Here is a 14,595-nt window from a genome sequence, read left to right as displayed (position 1 = left end):
CCTGTATGCAATTCCCTTTGTCAATCGGTACGTTACTTGCCCGAGACTCGATCGGCGGTATCCCAATACCTTGTTCAGTCTCGTTACCGGCAAGTCACTTTACTCGTACCGTAATGCATGATCCCGTGTCCAACACCTTGGTCACATTGAGCTCATTATGATGATGCATTACCGAGTGGGCCCAGAGATACCTCTCCGTCATACGGAGTGACAAATCCCAGTCTCGATCCGTGTCAACCCAGCAGATACTTTCGGAGATACCTGTAATGCACCTTTATAGTCACCCAGTTACGTTGTGACGTTTGATACACCCAAGGCACTCTTACGGTATCCGGGAGTTACACGATCTCATGGTCGAAGGAAGAGATACTTGACATTGGCAAAGCTCTAGCAAAACGAACTACACGATCTTTTATGCTATGCTTAGGATTGGGTCTTGTCCATCACATCATTCTCCTAATGATGTGATCCCGTTATCAACGACATCCAATGTCCATAGTCAGGAAACCATGACTATCTGTTGATCACAACGAGCTAGTCAACTAGAGGCTCACCAGGGACATATTATGGTCTAAGTATTCACACGTGTATTACGATTTCCGGATAATACAGTTATAGCATGAATAAAAGACATTTATCATGAACATTGAAATATAATAATACTTTTATTATTGCCTCTAGGGCATATTTCCAACAGTCTCCCACTTGCACTAGAGTCACCAATCTAGTTACATTGTGATGAATCGAACACCCATAGAGTTCTGGTGTTGATCATGTTTTGCACGCGAGAGAGGTTTAGTCAGCGGATCTGCGACATTCAGATCCGTGTGCACTTTGCAAATTTCTATGTCTCCATCTTGAACATTTTCACGGATGGAGTTGAAACGACGCTTGATGTGCCTGGTCTTCTTGTGAAACCTGGGCTCCTTGGCGAGGGCAATAGCTCCAGTGTTGTCACAGAAGAGTTTGATCGGCCCCGACGCATTGGGTATGACTCCTAGGTCGGTGATGAACTCCTTCACCCAAATCGCTTCATGCGCTGCCTCCGAGGCTGCCATGTACTCCGCTTCACACGTACATCCCGCCACGACGCTCTGCTTGCAGCTGCACCAGCTTACTGCTCCACCATTCAAGATATACACGTATCCGGTTTGTGACTTAGAGTCATCCAGATCTGAGTCGAAGCTAGCGTCGACGTAACCCTTTACGACGAGCTCTTCGTCTCTTCCATAAACGAGAAAGATGTCCTTCGTCCTTTTCAGGTACTTCAGGATATTCTTGACCGCTGTCCAGTGTTCCTTGCCGGGATTACTTTGGTATCTTGCTACCAAACTTACGGCAAGGTTTACATCGGGTCTGGTACACAGCATGGCATACATAATAGATCCTATGGCTGAAGCATAGGGGATGACACTCATCTCTTCTTTATCTTTTGCCGTGGTCGGTGACTGAGCCGAGCTCAATCTCACACCTTGTAACATAGGCAAGAACCCCTTCTTGGACTGATCCATTTTGAACCTCTTCAAAATCTTATCAAGGTATGTGCTTTGTGAAAGACCTATGAGGCGTCTCGATCTATCTCTATAGATCTTGATGCCTAATATATAAGCAGCTTCTCCAAGGTCCTTCATTGAAAAACACTTATTCAAGTAGGCCTTAATGCTGTCTAGAAATTCTATATTATTTCCCATCAAGAGTATGTCATCTACATATAATATGAGAAATGCTACAGAGCTCCCACTCACTTTCTTGTAAACGCAGGCTTCTCCATAAGTCTGCATAAACCCAAACGCTTTGATCATCTCATCAAAGCGAATGTACCAACTCCGAGATGCTTGCACCAGTCCATAAATGGATAGCTGGAGCTTGCATACTTTGTTAGCATTCCGAGGATCGACAAAACCTTCCGGCTGCATCATATACAGTTCTTCCTTAAGATGCCCGTTAAGGAATGCCGTTTTGACGTCCATTTGCCATATCTCATAATCATAGTATGCGGCAATTGCTAACATGATTCGGACGGACTTCAGCTTCGCTACGGGAGAGAAAGTCTCGTCGTAGTCAATCCCTTGAACTTGTCGATAACCCTTAGCGACAAGTCGAGCCTTATAGATTGTAACATTACCATCCGCGTCCGTCTTCTTCTTAAAGATCCATTTGTTTTCTATCGCTCGCCGATCATAGGGCAAGTCTGTCAAAGTCCATACTTTGTTTTCATACATGGATTCTATCTCGGATTTCATGGCTTCAAGCCATTTGTTGGAATCCGGGCCCGCCATCGCTTCTTCATAGTTCGAAGGTTCATTGTTGTCTAACAACATGATTTCCAGGACAGGGTTGCCGTACCACTCTGGTGCGGAACGTGTCCTTGTGGACCTACGAAGTTCAGCAGTAACTTGATCCGAAGTACCTTGATCATCATCATTGTTTTCCTCTTCAGTTGGTGTGGGCATCACAGGAACGGTTTCCTGCGCTGCGCCACTTTCCCGCTCAAGAGGTAGTACTTCATCGAGTTCTACTTTCCTCCCACTTACTTCTTTCGAGAGAAACTCTTTTTCCAGAAAGCATCCGTTCTTGGCAACAAAGATCTTGCCTTCGGATCTTAAGTAGAAGGTATACCCGACAGTTTCCTTAGGGTATCCTATGAATACGCATTTTTCTGACTTGGGTTCGAGCTTTTCAGGTTGAAGTTTCTTGACATAAGCATCGCATCCCCAAACTTTTAGAAACGACAGCTTAGGTTTCTTTCCAAACCATAATTCATACGGTGTCGTCTCAACGGATTTAGACGGTTCCCTATTTAAAGTGAATGTAGCTGTCTCTAGAGCGTATCCCCAAAATGATAGCGGTAAATCGGTAAGAGACATCATAGACCGCACCATATCCAATAGGGTGCGATTACGACGTTCGGACACACCGTTTCGCTGAGGTGTTCCAGGCGGCGTGAGCTGTGAAACGATTCCACATTTCCTTAAGTGTGTACCAAATTCGTGACTTAAGTATTCTCCTCCACGATCTGATCGTAAGAATTTTATCTTTCGGTCACGTTGATTCTCTACCTCATTCTGAAATTCCTTGAACTTTTCAAAGGTCTCAGACTTGTGTTTCATTAAGTAGACATATCCATATCCACTCAAGTCATCTGTGAGAGTGAGAACATAACGATATCCTCCGCGAGCCTCAACGCTCATTGGACCGCACACATCGGTATGTATGATTTCCAACAAGTTGGTTGCTTGCTCCATTGTTCCGGAGAACGGAGTCTTGGTCATTTTGCCCAAAAGGCATGGTTCGCACGTGTCAAACGATTCATAATCAAGAGACTCTAAAAGTCCATCGGCATGGAGCTTCTTCATGCGCTTGACACCAATGTGACCAAGGCGGCAGTGCCACAAGTATGTGGGACTATCGTTATCAACTTTACATCTTTTGGCATCTACACTATGAACATGTGTAATATTACGCTCGAGATTCATTAAGAATAAACCATTGACCATCGGAGCATGACCATAAAACATATCTCTCATATAAATCGAACAACCATTATTCTCAGACTTAAATGAGTAGCCATCTCGTATTAAACGAGATCCAGATACAATGTTCATGCTCAAACTTGGCACTAAATAACAATTATTAAGGTTCAAAACTAATCCCGTAGGTAAATGTAGAGGAAGCGTGCCGACGGCGATCACATCGACTCTGGAACCATTCCCGACGCGCATCGTCACCTCGTCCTTCGCCAGTCTCCGTTTATTCCGCAGCTCCTGCTGTGAGTTACAAATATGAGCAACGGCACCGGTATCAAATACCCAGGAGTTACTACGAGTACTGGTAAGGTATACATCAATCACATGTATATCAAATATACCTTTGGTGTTGCCGGCCTTCTTATCCGCTAAGTATTTGGGGCAGTTCCGCTTCCAGTGACCCTTCCCCTTGCAATAAAAGCACTCAGTCTCAGGCTTGGGTCCATTCTTTGACTTCTTCCCGGTAACTGGCTTACCAGGCGCGGCAACATCTTTGCCGTCCTTCTTGAAGTTCTTCTTACCCTTGCCCTTCTTGAACTTAGTGGTCTTATTGACCATCAACACTTGATGTTCTTTCTTGATTTCAGCCTCTGCTAACTTCAGCATCGAGAACACTTCAGGAATGGTCTTTTCCATCCCCTGCATGTTGTAGTTCATCACAAAGCTCTTGTAGCTTGGTGGGAGCGACTGGAGGATTCTGTCAATGACCGCCTCATCTGGGAGGTTAATGTTCAGCTGGGTCATACGGTTGTGCAACCCAGACATCTTCAGGATGTGCTCACTGACAGAACTGTTTTCCTCCATCTTACAACTGTAGAACTTATCGGAGACATCATATCTCTCGACCCGGGCATGAGCTTGGAAAACTAGTTTCAGCTCTTCGAACATCTCATATGCTCCGTGATGCTCAAAACGTTTTTGGAGCCCCGGTTCTAAGCTGTAAAGCATGCCGCACTGAACGAGGGAGTAATCATCAGCACGAGACTGCCAAGCATTCATAATGTCTTGGTTCTCTGGGACGGGAGCGTCACCTAGCGGTCCTTCTAGGACATATTGTTTCCTGGCAGCTATGAGGATGATCCTCAGGTTCCGGACCCAGTCCGTATAGTTGTTGCCATCATCTTTCAGCTTGGTTTTCTCTAGGAACGCGTTGAAGTTCATGTTGACATTAGCGTTGGCCATTGATCTACAAGACATATTTGCAAAGGTTTTAGACTAAGTTCATGATAATAAAGTTCTAATCAAATTATGAACTCCCACTTAGATTAGACATCCCTCTAGTCATCTAAGTGTTACACGATCCGAGTCGACTAGCCCGTGTCCAATCATCACGTGAGACGGACTAGTCATCGTCGGTGAACATTCTCATGTAAATCGTATCTTCCATACGACTCATGTTTGACCTTTCGGTCTCCGTGTTCCGAGGCCATGTCTGCACATGCTAGGCTCGTCAAGTTAACCCTAAGTGTTTTCGCTGTGTAAAACTATCTTACACCCGTTGTATGTGAACGTAAGAATCCATCACACCCGATCATCACGTGGTGCTTAGAAGCGACGAACTGTAGCAACGGTGCACAGTTAGGGGAGAACACTTCTTGAAATTTTTGTAAGGGATCATCTTATTTACTACCGTCGTCCTAAGTAAACAAGATGCATAAACATAATAAACATCACATGCAATTATATAGTTGTGACATGATATGGCCAATATCATATAGCTCCATTGATCTTCATCTTCGGGGCTCCATGATCATCTTGTCACCGGCTTGACACCATGATCTCCATCATCATGATCTCCATCATCGTGTCTCATGAAATTGTCACGCCAACGACTACTTCTACTTCTATGACTAACGTTTAGCAATAAAGTAAAGTAGTTTACATGGCGTTATTCAATGACACGCAGGTCATACAAAAAATAAAGACAACTCCTATGGCTCCTGCCGGTTGTCATACTCATCGACATGCAAGTCGTGAATCCTATTACAAAGAACATGATCTCATACATCACAATTCATCATTCATCACAACTTCTGGCCATATCACATCACATGATCAATCGCTGCAAAAACAAGTTAGACGTCCTCTAATTGTTATTGCATCTTTTACGTGGCTGCAATTGGGTTCTAGCAAGAACGTTTTCTTACCTACGAATCACCACAACGTGATTTTGTCAACTTCTATTTACCCTTCATAAGGGCCCTGTTCATCGATTCCGCTCCAACTAAAGTGGGAGAGACAGACACCCGCCAGCCACCTTATGCAACTAGTGCATGTCAGTCGGTGGAACCGGTCTCACGTAAGCGTACGTGTAAGGTTGGTCCGGGCCGCTTCATCCCACAATACCGTTTGAGCAAGAAAAGACTAGTAGAGGCAAGTAAGATGACAAAATCCACGCCCACAACAAAATTGTGTTCTACTCGTGCAAAGAGAACTACGCATAGACCTAGCTCATGATGCCACTGTTGGGGAACGTTGCAGAAAATTAAAATTTTTCCTACGGTTTCACCAAGATCCATCTATGAGTTCATCTAAGCAACGAGTCAAGGGAGAGAGTTTGCATCTACATACCACTTGTAGATCGCGTGCGGAAGCTTGCAAGGTGATGATGTAGTCGTACTCGACGTGATTCGAATCACCGATGACCAAGTGCTGAACGGACAGCACCTCCGCGTTCAACACACGTACGGGACGGGAGACGTCTCCTCCTTCTTGATCCAGCAAGGGGGAAGGAGAGGTTGAGGAAGACAGCTCCACCGGCAGCACGACGGCGTGGTGATGGTGGAGAGGCAGTACTCCGACAGGGCTTCGCCAAGCACACGACGGAGGAGGAGAGGTGTTGGGGAGGGGAGGGCTGCGCCTTGGAGGGTGGTTCGGCTGCCCTCCCCTCACCCCTCTATTTATAGGGGGAAGGGAGAAGGGGGCCGGCCCCCTAGAACCCATCTAGGAGGGGTGCGGCGGCCTAGGGGAGAGGGGAGAGGGTGGCTTGCCCCCCAAGCCAAGGGGGGCGCCCCCTCTAGGGTTCCCCCTCAACCCTAGGCGCATGGGCCCAAGGGAGGGGGGTGCGGCCAGCCCACCAGGGGCTGGCTCCCTGCCCCACGCAGCCCATGTGGCCCCCCGGGAGGGGTGGCCCCTCCCGGTGGACCCCCGGAACCCTTCCGGTGGCCCCGGTACAATACCGGTATGACCCCGAAACTTCCCGGTGTCCGTTTGACAACTTCCCATATATAAATCTTTACCTCCGGACCCTTCCGGATCTCCTCGTGACGTCCAGGATCCCATCCAGGACTCCGAACAACATTCGGTAGTCACATACTAGTCTTCCTAATAACCCTAGCGTCACCGAACCTTAAGTGTGTAGACCCTACGGGTTCGGGAGACATGCAGACATGACCGAGACGCTCTCAGTCAATAACCAACAGCGGGATCTGGATACCCATGATGGCTCCCACATGCTCCTCGATGTTGTCATCGGATGAACCACGATGTCGAGGATTCGATCAAACCCTGTATGCAATTCCCTTTGTCAATCGGTACGTTACTTGCCCGAGACTCGATCGTCGGTATCCCAATACCTTGTTCAGTCTCGTTACCGGCAAGTCACTTTACTCGTACCGTAATGCATGATCTCGTGTCCAACACCTTGGTCACATTGAGCTCATTATGATGATGCATTACCGAGTGGGCCCAGAGATACCTCTCCGTCATACGGAGTGACAAATCCCAGTCTCGATCCGTGTCAACCCAACAAATACTTTCGGAGATACCTGTAATGCACCTTTATAGTCACCCAGTTACGTTGTGACGTTTGATACACCCAAGGCACTCTTACGGTATCCGGGAGTTACACGATCTCATGGTCGAAGGAAGAGATACTTGACATTGGCAAAGCTCTAGCAAAACGAACTACACGATCTTTTATGCTATGCTTAGGATTGGGTCTTGTCCATCACATCATTCTCCTAATGATGTGATCCCGTTATCAACGACATCCAATGTCCATAGTCAGGAAACCATGACTATCTGTTGATCACAACGAGCTAGTCAACTAGAGGCTCACCAGGGACATATTGTGGTCTAAGTATTCACACGTGTATTACGATTTCCGGATAATACAGTTATAGCATGAATAAAAGACATTTATCATGAACATTGAAATATAATAATACTTTTATTATTGCCTCTAGGGCATATTTCCAACACCGGGTGTTTTGGAGGACCTTATTTTATATACTTTGAAAATCCCATTTAAGGTTTCGAAAAATTCTAAAAAAATCCTATGTGATCATATGGATGTATATTACACATGTGTAAAGTTTGTTGATGAAATAAGTAAATATGCAACCTATAAAGAAATGACAAAATGAGGATTTCCAAATAGTGAATAATGCATGCATTGTTCATCTTTCCAAAATCACGATTTTGTCATTTTTGTGTAACTCACATGGTTACTTCTTTCAGCATCAAAAATTTACACATGTGTAACATACATTCATATAAACATGTTTATTTGTTTTCAGAATTTTTTAAAACTTCAAAATAGCATTTTGGCACAGTTCAAAAAATAGGGCTCCAATGCACCCGAGTTCCAAAGTGACTTTTTGCATTGTACATGCCCTAACCTTGCATGCAGTGAACTAACCACCGCATGTTGTGTTTGGCGGTCTCAATTCATTAAAAGCATGCATGCCTCACATCTCTTATTGGTTGATATGTCAAGAAACAAGAAACGAGGTGAGAGTTAATGCACCGCGTCTAAGTGTTTTGGGATTATTTGATTTTTGTAAGGTAACTTATACACCTAGATGGAGGGAGTAGCATATATTCATAGTATATGTTTTTATGAATACCGCTTAATAAACTATCAAATCATGGAATAAATCCACACAAAAAAGTGATTACCCATGCCAAATTTATGAGTTAAACCCGGGTTGACTTTTTTCACCGCAAGTAACTTAACCGACTGAGCTATGCTCAATCCGCACCATATATTCGTACATTTTTTAGGGTCTCTTTCTTGAGTATGGCGTTTTGGATCTCGGCCTCCATGTAGGCCGAATTTGTGAAAATTCAAAAAATTTGGTTTAAAAAAACCCTGAAAATATTTGTACAAGTAAACAAGGATGTGAGGTGTGTGTAAAATCTCAGGATGAAATACATTGAAATGCGATTTGTACAAAAAAAGAAGATAGATTCATGGTCTAGGAGGATGAATAGTATCATGTGTTAATTTGTAAAGTTGCTTTTCTTTCTCCCCACGCAAGGTGACTAGGGGAAGCCTTCCTCTCCTCAATCTCTCCGCCGAGCTCGTGGATTCGCCTCCCCTTCACTTGCCGCTCCGGAGTCCGATGGCAGGGAGGGGATTTCTGGTGCCTCGTATCCGGCTAGTAGACACTACTAGGAAAAGGGCTATAGATAGGATTGACACTAATGGCGCACCAGGGAAGTAGTGCGCCACTACTATATACTAATGGCGCACCAGTTGGTGGTGCGCCATTAGTATGGAAGATACTAATGGCGCACCACAAAAAAGGTACGCCACTAGTGATATTTTTTTTTCATTTTTGCATACATACTAATGGCGCATCCTACCGAAGTGCGCCATTACTAGTTCTAACTAGTAATGGCGCACTACCACGCGGTGCGCCATTAGTAAGCTTCCCCCTCACTCCACCTGTTCCCCTCCCGACCCTCCCTTCCTCCCCACCCGACCTAATTCCACATGATTGTTATATGGATGCTTGTTGTATATATATATGTGTTGGATATCTCATAGGTGAAATAGTGACCTAAGATTAAGAAAAAAATTAAAAAAATTGTTACTAATGGTGCACTACCATGTGGTGCGCCATTAGTATAGAAGACACTAGTGGCGCACTGTGGGCAAAACTAATGGTGCACTGCAAGGTGCGCCATTAGTATACCAGATACTAATGGCGCACCAGTGGTGCGCCATTAGTAAAAAATACTAATGGCGTGCTACTAATGGCGCACTGGTAATGCGCCATTAGTAGGCAAAACAAGTGTGCCATTAGTAGGCCTTTTCCTAGTAGTGAGATAGGTAGGGTTTAATTCTCGCAGGGGCGGTGTTTAGACGGATAATGACGTTTCTTCTTTGGATTCTCTTCAGGTTCGTCCACTAGGACTGATTAGAAGGAGCTCATGCGTAGATTCCTGCCAGCTCTTCGGGGCGGCGAGGTTAGTGTTTATCGCCGTGTGTACGCAACTGAAGGAAATATGCCCTAGAGGCAATAATAAAGTTATTTCCGTATATCATGATAAATGTTTATTATTCATGCTAGAATTGTATTAACCGGAAACATAATACATGTGTGAATACATAGACAAACATAGTGTCACTAGTATGCCTCTACTTGACTAGCTCGTTTATCAAAGATGGTTATGTTTCCTAGCCATGGACAAAAGAGTTGTCATTTGATTAACGAGATCATATCATTAGGAGAATGATGTGATTGACTTGACCCATTCCGTTAGCTTAGCACTTGATCGTTTAGTATGTTGCTATTGCTTTCTTCATGACTTATACATGTTCCTATGACTATGAGATTATGCAACTCCCGTTTACCAAAGGAACACTTTGTGTGCTACCAAACGTCACAAGTAACTCGGTGATTATAAATGAGCTCTACAGGTGTCTCCGAAGGTACATGTTGAGTTGGTGTATTTTGAGATTAGGATTTGTCACTTCGATTGTCGGAGAGGTATCTTTGGGACCTCTCGGTAATGCACATCATTATAAGCCTTGCAAGCAATGTGACTAATGAGTTAGTTGCGGGATGATGCATTACGTAATGAGTAAAGAGACTTGTCGGTAACGAGATTGAAGTAGGTATTGATATACCGACGATCAAATCTCGAGCAAGTAACATACCGATGACAAAGGGAACAACGTATGTTGTTATGCGGTTTGACCGATAAAAGATCTTCTTAGAATATGTAGGAGCCAATATGAGCATCCAGGTTCCGCTATTGGTTATTGACCGAAAACGGTTCTCGGTCATGTCTACATAGTTCTTGAACCCGTAGGGTCCGCACGCTTAAGGTTTCGATGACAGTTATATTATGAGTTTATGAGTTTTGATGTACCGAAGGAGTTCGGAGTCCCGGATGAGATCAGGAATATGACGAGGAGTCTCGAAATGGTTGAGACGTAAAGATCGATATACTGGACGACTATATTCGGACTTCGAAAAGGTTCCGAGTGATTCGGGTATTTTTCAGAGTACCGAAGAGTTACAGGAATTCGCCGGGGAGTATATGGGCCTTATTGGGCCATACAGGAATAGAGGAGAGAGGCCAAAAGGAAGGAGGCCTGCGCCCCCCCTCTGGTCCAAATTGGACAAGGGGCGCAGCCCCCTTTTCCTTCTTCCTCTCCCCCTCTTTCCCCTTCTCCTACTCCAACAAGGAAGGAGGGAGTCCTACTCCCGGTGGGAGTAGGACTCCCCTTGGCGTGCCCCCTCCTAGGCCGGCCGCCCCCTTCCCCCTTGCTCCTTTATATACGGGGGCAGGGGGCACCTCTAGGCACAACAACAATTGATCCCTTGGATCTCTTAGCCGTGTGCGGTGCCCCCCTCCATCATAGTCCACCTCGATAATATCATAGCGGTGGTTAGGCGAAGCCCTGCGACGGTAGAACATCAAGATCGTCACCACGCCGTCGTGCTTACAGAACTCTCCCTCGACACTCGGCTGGATCGGAGTTCGAGGGACGTCATCGAACTGAACATGTGCTGAACTCGGAGGTGCCGTACGTTCGGTACTTGGATCGGTCGGATCGTGAAGACGTACGACTACATCAACCGCATTGTTATAACGCTTCCGCTTTCGGTCTATGAGGGTACGTGGACAACACTCTCCCCTCTCGTTGCTATGCATCACCATGATCTTGCGTGTGCATAGGATTTTTTTTAAAATTACTACATTCCTCAACATTGGTATCAGAGCCAGGTTTTATGCGTAGATGTCATATGCACGAGTAGAACACAAGTGAGTTGTGGGCGATATAAGTCATACTGCTTACCAGCATGTCATACTTTGGTTCAACAGTATTGTGAGATGAAGCGGCCCGGACCGACAATACACGTACGCTTACGCGAGACTGGTTTCATCGCCACGAACACTAGTTGCTTAAAGGTGACCGGCGGGTGTCTGTCTCTCTCTCACTTTAGTTGAACCGAGTGTGGCTATGCCCGGTCCTTGCGAAGGTTAAAACAACACCAACTTGACAAACTATCGTTGTGGTTTTGATGCGTAGGTAAGAACGGTTCTTGCTCAGCCCGTAGCAGCCACGTAAAATTTGCAACAACAAAGTAGAGGACGTCTAACTTGTTTTTGCAGGGCATGTTGTGATGTGATATGGTCAAGACGTGATGCTATATTTTATTGTATGAGATGATCATGTTTTGTAACCGAAGTTATCGGCAACTGGCAGGAGCCATATGGTTATCGCTTTATTGTATGAAATGCAAACGCCCTGTAATTGCTTTACTTTATCTCTAAGCAGTAGCGATAGTCGTAGAAGCAATAGATGGCGTAACGGCAACGATGCTACAATGGAGATCAAGGTGTCGCGCCGGTGACGATGGTGATCACGACGGTGCTTCGGAGATGGAGATCACAAGCACAAGATGATGATGGCCATATCATATCACTTATATTGATTGCATGTGATGTTTATCCTTTATGCATCTTATCTTGCTTTGATTGACGGTAGCATTTTAAGATGATCTCTCAATAATTATCAAGAAGTGTTCTCCCTGAGTATGCACCGTTGCGAAAGTTTTTCATGCTGAGACACCACGTGATGATCGGGTGTGATAGGCTCTACGTTCAAATACAACGGGTGCAAAATAGTTGCACACGCGGAATACTCAGGTTAAACTTGCCGAGTCTAGCATATACAGATATGGCCTCGGAACACAGAGACCGAAAGGTCGAACGTGAATCATATAGTAGATATGATCAACATAGTGATGTTCACCATTGAAAACTACTCCATCTCACGTGATGATCATACATGGTTTAGTTGATTTGGATCACGTGATCGCTTAGATGACTAGAGGGATGTCTATCTAAGTGGGAGTTCTTAAAGTAATATGATTAATTGAACTTGAATTTATCATGAACTTAGTCCTGGTAGTATTTTGCAAATTATGTTGTAGATCAATAGCTCGTGTTATAGCTTCCCTATGTTTTTTATATGTTCCTAGAGAAAAACTATTTTGAAAGATGTTAGTAGCAATGATGCGGACTTGGTCCGTGATTTGAGGATTATCCTCATTGCTGCACGGAAGAATTATGTCCTTGATGCACCACTAGGTGATGGACCTATTGCAGGAGCAGATGCAAACGTTATGAACGTTTGGCTAGCTCAATATGATGACTACTTGATAGTTTTGTGCACCATGCTTTATGGCTTAGAACCGAGACTACAAAAACGTTTTTGAAACGTCATGGAACATATAAGATGTTTCAAGAGATGAAATTGGTATTTCAGACTCATGCCCGTGTCAAGAGGTATAAGACCTTTGACAAATACTTCGCCTAAAAGATGGAGGAGAATTGCTCAACTAGTGAGCAAGTGCTTAGATTGTCTGAGTACTACAATCGCTTGAATCAAGTGGGAGTTAATCTTCCAGATAAGAAAGTGATTGGCAGAGTTCTCTAGTCACCATCACCAAGTTACTGGAACTTCGTGATGAACTATAATGCAAGGGATGACGAAAATGATTCCCGAGCTCTCCGTGAGGCTGAAATCGACGAAGGTAGAAATCAAGAAAGAGCATCAAGTGTTGATGATTGACAAGATCACTAGTTTCAAGAAAAGGGCAAAGGGAAAGAAAGGGAACTTCAAGTAGAATGACAAGCAAGTTGTCACTCCCGCGAAGAAGCCCAAAGCTGGACCAAAGCCTAAAACTGAGTGCTTACACTGCAAAGGAAATGGTCACTGGAAGCGGAAATGCCCCGAATATTTGGTGGATAAGAAGGATGGAAAAGTGAACAAGGGTATATTTGGTATACATGTTATTGATGTGTACCATACTAGTGTTTACAGTAGCCCTTGAGTATTTGATACTTGTTCGGTTGCTAATATTAGTAACTCGAAATAGGAGTTACAGAATAAACAGAGACTAGTTGAGGGTGAAGTGATGATGTGTGTTGGAAGTGGTTCCAAGATTGATATGATCATCATCGCACACACCCTATACTTTCGGGATTAGTGTTAAACCTAAATAAATGTTATTTGGCGGTTGCGTTGAGCATAAATATGATTTGATCATGTTTATTGCAATACGGTTATTCATTTAAAGTCAAGAGAATAATTGTTGTTCTGTTTACATGAATAAAACCTTTGATGGTCATACACCCAATGAAAATAGTTTGTTGGATCTCGATCGTAGTGATACACATATTTATAATATTGATGCCAAAAGATGCAAAGTTGATAATGATAGTGCAACTTATTTGTGGCACTGCCGTTTGGGTCATGTCGGTGTAAAGCGCATGAAGAAACTCCATTAAGATGGACTTTTGGAATCACTTGGTTATGAAACATTTGATGCTTGCGAACCGTGCCTTTTGGGCAAGATGACTAAAACTCCGTTCTCCGGAACAATGGAACGAGCTAGTGACTTATTGGAAAATAATACATACTGATGTATGCGGTCCAATGAGTATTGATGCTCGTGGCGGGTATCGTTATTTTCTGACCTTCACAAGATGATTTTAGCAGATATGAGTATATCTACTTAATGAAACACAAGTCTAAAACATTTGAAAAGTTCAAAGGATTTCAAAGTGAAGTGGAGAATCATCGTAACAAGAAAATAAAGTTTCTATGATCTGATCGTGGAGTAGAATATTTGAGTTACGAGTTTGGCCTTCATATAAAACAATGTGGAATAGTTTCACAGTTCACACCACCTAGAACACTATAGCGTTATGGTGTGTCCGAACGTCGTAACCGCACTTTATTGAATGTTGTGCGATCTATGATGTCTCTTATTAGTTTACCACTATTGTTTTGGGTTTATGCATTAGAGACAAT

The sequence above is a fragment of the Triticum dicoccoides genome, chromosome 2B (genome assembly GCF_002162155.2).
Source record: "Triticum dicoccoides isolate Atlit2015 ecotype Zavitan chromosome 2B, WEW_v2.0, whole genome shotgun sequence".
NCBI lineage: Eukaryota > Viridiplantae > Streptophyta > Magnoliopsida > Poales > Poaceae > Triticum > Triticum dicoccoides.
Note: the sequence above shows the minus strand (reverse complement) of the source record.